The following is a 6,811-nucleotide window of genomic DNA, read 5'->3' on the forward strand; positions in this document are numbered from 1 at the left end:
AGCTCTTCCCTTTAACTACTATCCGTAGGACAAGGCAAACTTCTATTTACTAAATGTTGGTTATCATCCTACAATGACACTTCGAAGCTCCCAAGGTATATTAATTTAATTACCTGATCCCTAGATGGGGATGTCTTATATATGAGGGGTCCCCAACCCCCAGGCTGCTGGCTGGGTAGCTCCCTGGCTTGTTAGGAACTGGGCCACACAGCAGGAGGTGGGTGGCAGGCAGGCAAGTGAGCAAGCCAAGCTTCATCTGGATTTGCAGCTACTCCCCAGGGCTAGGCTAGCATCACCACCTCAGCTCCACCTCAGATCAGCAGGCATTAGATTCTCATAAGAGCATCGGTCACTGGTGCCAAAAAGGTTGGGGACCACTATTATATACTTCAATCTCCCTTTCTATCTCTGATCTCCCCTGCATGTATAGTCTCTGACTCACATTTGCCCGATTCCCATACATATGTATGTATTACATTTGGTTATTTTCTCTTGCTAATCTGTCTCATGTCTATTTGATTATTAGATTAGCCAGAAGAACCCCGAGGGTAGAGGGAAGTTTGTTCCTCCTCCACACCACTATACAACCCCAGCAATCCCACTCTTGAGTATTCAAAAGACATCAAAATGCAAAGACTTCTATATGAGTGTAACAGGCTATTCCTGTTCTACAAACTAGAAATAACCCAAATGTCATAACTTAACAATGGATAAATAAATTCTGTTATATCTATAAAATAGAATACCATTCAGCATAAAAAGCAATAAACTACCAACACATGCAACAACATGGATGAGTCTCAAAAGGGTTATGCTAAGTGAGAGAAGCTGGATGCAAAAAACTATATATTGTATGATTTTCTTTATGTGACATTCTGAATAAGGCAAAACTATAGGGATAGAAATCAAAAAGGCAAGGGAATTTGGGGGGTGATGGAGGTATTCTATATTTTGATTTTGGTGGTGGTTACACAATTGTATACATTTTTAAAAACTTACTGAACTCTACATTTAAAGAGGGTGAATTTTATTGTATGTAAATTATGCTTCAAAAAACTTGTTTAAAAAAAGAGCAGTTAGAAGACAATGGAGCAATGCCTTCAAAACTGTTAAGAAAATTTTTTACAGCTTAAAACCCTATATCTAGCCAAACTGTAAAGTATAAGGGTAGAATAAAGACATTTTCCAACACATAAGCTCTCAGAAAAATTTACTTCCCTAAGCATTTCTCAAAAAACTACTGGTGGGAAATGTTCCACCACGCCAGGCAGAAAAAAACAAAAACAAACAAGAGAAACCATGCTATACAGGAAACAATAAAGCCAACATAGGAGAAAGATAAAGGGACTCTCCAGGTTCCAAGGTTCACCACCTCGAATCTTCCTGGTGGTGGAGGATTCTTGGATGATAACTCGGGGAGGAAGGCAAACAACTGAAGCAGGTAAGAAAGCTGTAGGAGAGTTCAAGATCAAACTGATAATACACCTCACATGTTTCAATGTCTTTGAGAGATTTTAGACCAATGGTGAAAGTCTAAGTCAAATCAATGATAAATATATAGAAAAGCAAGTAAAAAATACGACAAAGTATTAACACCTTCTGAACATTATACACCTCGTGCATTTCGATGTCTTGAGAGATTTTAGTAAAAGTTTTGGTTGAATCTGTGATAAGTACATAGAAATCTAAGCAAGTAAAAAGACATGACAAAGTATTAATTCCAGACAAAACAAGAAGTCTTTTAGTAAAGGTCAATTATAATGTACATAATCCAATAATGGACCTATAAGGTTCTCTATGTTAAAATTTCAGTCGAATAATTTTAGTAGAAATAAAACATACTAGAGTTAGAACAAATTCCTAATACAGGGAACAAAATTCCAATGTAAAACACACTTAATTTCTGAAATTAAAAGCTCCATACATTTCATAGTGTACTTGAATTTAATTGTTTTGCTCTATGTAAGAAAACTAGTGGACATGAAAAATATGAGAAATTAGTAATTTAATATACTGATTACATATGTAAGAAATAATATTCTTACTGAAAAAGGAAAAAATTAGGTTTTCTATCTTTTCTTTCTTATAAAATGTATTAGTTATTGAAGAAACCACCAAAACTATATAACAGCTCAGTTCTTCAGAGTATATCCTCTTATTATGTTTAGTATAACTTTTAACAAAGTTGTACCATTGTAAGATTCTTTTAGGAAATAGAAAGTACTTTTAAATACTTTTGAAGAAAATATTTTAGAATGAAGACCAATCTTCCTTAAATTTTTAAATGTTTTATATTTTTCTTATTTCAAAAGTATTTAAGGGTCACAGAAAAGATATAGATGAACTTTAAATGGATATTGCTAAGGAAAAGAAACCAGTGTGGAAAGACTATATGCTGTACGATTCCAATTATACGGCATTCTGACGAAGGCAAAATTATAAAGACAGGAAAAAGGGAAGGGTTGAGTATGTGAAGCACATCCTTTTTTTAGGGTGGTGAATTATTCTGTATGATCCCGTAATAGTGGATACATGATGCTGTACAGTTGTCAAAACTCACAGAACTTTATAGTCCAGAGTAAACCTTAATGTATGCAAATCTTAAAAAATCACTTGGGAGGTTGTGGTGTAAGGCCTAATATTAAAGCTCCATATTATATGTTGCTTCGACATTGGTAAAATTGGTATGTCCTAACTGTAAATTCCCCTCCCAACTCTGCTCCCATAGATAATCTGTTCCTCTAGTTAAAACAACTGTCCTTACCAGAGGGCACCAGGCACAGTTAGTGATAATCCCCCGAGTAGGGGCTTTCAGTTCTCTGGTAGCCTGTGGAATTATTCAAACTAACCACATTCTTCACAGGAAAGAGGGGGCAGCCCACCCTCTTGATCCTATAAGCCTGCCTTGCACAGTCACTGCGTGTTCATTCTGTTCCTGAGTGAAATCCCCACAAAACCCTGAGTGGTATGTGGCGCCTTCTTCCCCTAGGTTATGAGTAAATGTGACTAATAGATTGCTATCGATATCATCTGTCCTTTGTTGGGTGTTGTGTGTTTGGCCCCCATAACCATAAGGGAGGGAATTCCTTCCTCACCAACAGGGTGAATAGAAGGCAATTAAAACAGGTTGGGGGATCCCAGGATGGAATGCAGATTGTGACATCATCTATCTGAATTACATATGTATGAAACAACCTCACTGAAGAGGGTAGAGGGAATAGGTGGTTACCTAAGAAAATGGTGAAGGACAAGATTAACACGTGGGAATGAATGGAGTCTGTAAGACAAAAGACAAAAGGAACTCAGGTTGATAAAATTGTTACCCGTAAGGATAAGGTTAAGAATTCTGCTACTTCCACAAATATGTAAGGTTAAGAATTCTGCTACTTCCACAAATATACTCAAATTGAACAGTTAAGTGAGTGAATGTTGTTCAATAATGGAAGCTAGATTTCTACCTGTTGGAGTGGGAGTTTACAGATAAGTAAAGGGATGAGGCTAGAATAATCTATGTGTAATGGATTAGAGTTGGTTGTATGGATCAGTATGAAGTCATGTCTAACTTAATATAGACAGGGGTATTTTCCCTGAATAGGAATATTTAGAGATGTGGTTATATTGATTGGTTAGTATACACACGCACACATATATTTTCTTGCTCTCTTAGCTGACAGGGTCTAGAAGCAATGATGTTCCAAACATCAAATCTTGAGTTCTGAAATCACTCTCCAATAAAAGTAATCAGGACACCTTAGAGGAATAGCTGATCCTAGGGGCAGGAAATATACAACAGGAGTCTGGAGCATCTTGTGGTGCCAGAGAGTAAGGAAGTGCTAAACAAAAGCCAATAATAAGAACTATATTGATGGAGATATGTCAACAGAGTACATAAGTCAACTGAGAGAGCACCCAGGGACCAAAGGTGGAAGAATGTGAGCAATAAAATGAAGGTGTATTGGATTATAACCCAGTGTAAAATATTCAAGAATCCATACTGCTTTAAATAAATGATTGAATAAATAGGTAAATGGAAGAGACGAATCTCCCGTGAAGAATTCCAAATAATTTATGTAGCTAGCCCATCTTAAAGGGTGGGAGCAGAACCCCCCAATTCTTAAGCGTGGGCTATTCTTCAAAGGGTACAGTATGGAAAGGAGGAAAAAAGAGTAACTTTACAGTAGAGAAACCTGACAAACACAACCATAGCCAGATTATCAAGGTCAAAACCAACAGTAATAAATCAGGTTGATAGCCTGAACCCTCAATATGATGTGATGAAAATGGACCATCGTATTCTTCCTCCCCAAATCCCATAATACCAGTCTAACCATGAGAAAAGCATCAGACAAATTCCATTAGAGAGCCATTCTACAAAATACCTAACCAATACACTTCAATACTGTCAAGGCATCAAAACCAGGAGTATCTGAGAAATTATCAGAGCGAAGAGGAGTCTACGGAACGTAACACCTAAATGTAAAGTGGTGTCCTGGATGGGATCCTGGAACAGAAAAATGACATTAGGTAAATACTGAAGAAACTGGAATAAAGTGTGGATTTCAGTTAATGATAATGTAACAATATTGGTTCATTAATTCTAAGAAAAGTACCATATAATGTAAGATGTTGATAATAGGGGAAACAGTATATGAGAACTCTGTATTATCTTCACATTTTTGTTTTATAAATCTAAAGCCGTTCTAAAAAATAAAGTCGATTTTTAGAAAAGTATCTGGGAAGCCTAAAGAGTAATAATTCCAGCAAAGTAAATAATAAATAAATGAGGAAGTAAGGAACTTAGGGGAAGGAAAATACAATAAATCCAGGATGAGGGTCAGATCAGTAGAGTGCATGGCGCAGCAACCTCATTTTTGTTAGAAGTAGACTGTAAATTTGGGAGAGCCGAAGCAAATATATTTTGCATTTCTGAGTTTTCCAGCATCCCTCAGTAGATTCCTGCACTGAGGACAGAGACAGCAGCAACAGACTAGAGGGAACTAAACTTAGGGTAGGGTAAGACCTCCCCACCCCACACAATGCATGCTTCGGTGGCCTGTGAACTGCTATCTAAGAACTGAGAGTCTGGTCACCACGGGGTCTTTGTTCCTAGGCCACTGCTCTAGCAGTCCTCTGTCTTTAGACTTAAATGAATGTTGAACAAATCTTTCTAGTCTGAATAGAGAGCCAAATTATCAGCCTGTTCAAGGTGTCCACATGTTTTATCAACCCCTCATATTACCAAATCGAGTAAAAGCAAGTTTAACAGTGACCAGAAACAGGACAGTCCAAAGATCTCTTTCTCCTCCCTGCACCTTTCTCACTGTCTCAGTTGATCCAGAGGTACAGTTCAGACTATTGGCCTATCCTTCAGGCAACCAACCAAGGATATTCTTTCCCTTAACTGAGAAAAATAGAGCAGCAGAGTTTGGAGTTATATTTTTTGGTGAATGAATATACTTTAGCTGATCATGGACAGATCCACATGCCTGGTAAATCAGTGGATCAACTAAGAGGTGGGCAGGGTTGACATTTTCTTATTAAAAGTAAAAAAACCAACCAGGACCAACCAAACACACCCACCTGTAGATGGGCCAAGGGAGTCTTTGTGAATAGTGCTATACTTTCCCCAGAAAACTGTTCTGGACCTATTTCTACAAGGGTAATTGAAGCTTAAAATTCATCACCATGAACAGGTTGCAAACATTTGAACCTAAAAAAAAAAAAAAAAATTCAGATCAAGAGTTAGGAATCATCTACCCTAGTTACCAAGTAGCCACAAATTAATTTTAATCACTATAACTTCTTGAGGAGAGTCTAATATAAATTACTTTTGTCTCTTCCATAGGCTTATAATGCTTCCAGATCTTAATTATCCACACTCTAAGTAAGTGTTCTGTCCTTGGATCCCTTAACTCTACAAATTGGGGAGATTTCATCCATAATCATTGCCCTACTTCATCTGCCATTTGTTTGGGGATTACACTCAATCTGTATCTCTAGATTGACCCTTCTTTGGTAATACAGACATGTGTTACCAGTATATTCCTGGATATCTTTATCTGAATGTCTCTTAGATGCCTTAATGCTATAAATGGAATTTATTATTTCTATCGAACCTCTATTTCCCATCCTCTTGACAATCACTCCAGAAACCTGAGGTAATTAATATCTCGTCCTTTCCCTCTCTGTCCACACCTATCTCTGTACCTCACCAATTCGACTTCTAAATAGGCCTTGAGTTTTCTTTTTCATACATGGTACTTGCCTCACGGTTTCTTCTCTAGATGCTATCAATTTCTTTGGTTAAGAATGTATTTCTGAAATGCTTTGCCTTCGCTTCCTCCCATGGCTCTCTATAAGACGATGTCCAAATAGAGAAGGACATATGAGGCCTTTCAGGATTTAATCCTCCTTTCTTCTAACAAGCCCCTTTGGAAATCAAGGTCTCATTCTCTGTAACCACTTGCTCTTCTCTAAAAAGCCTAAGGCTTCCTTCCCTCTGTGATTTTGCATCTGCTCATCCCCTACTTGGGATGCTGCCCCCAGGTTCCTCCATACCCCAGACCATCCTTTTCTTTGAGTACAAAGCACCATCTGTTAATACTCTGCTAAATACATTCAAGTTCAAGCCTTCGTGGAGCTCCATAGATAAAAGTTATGCCGTCCTCTCATAATGCCCTTTTAGGACCATATATATGTTTTTATTATAGCACCTATCATATTACTTTTCCAAGTCGGAGGCAGATATTGTGTTCTTTTGCTTTTTGAGTCCTCAGAGTCTAGCAGACTGCCTATTAGCCACCTAGTTGTT

The sequence above is a fragment of the Pteropus vampyrus genome, unplaced genomic scaffold, assembly GCF_000151845.1.
Source record: "Pteropus vampyrus isolate Shadow unplaced genomic scaffold, Pvam_2.0 Scaffold172, whole genome shotgun sequence".
In the NCBI taxonomy this organism is placed as follows: Eukaryota; Metazoa; Chordata; class Mammalia; order Chiroptera; family Pteropodidae; genus Pteropus; species Pteropus vampyrus.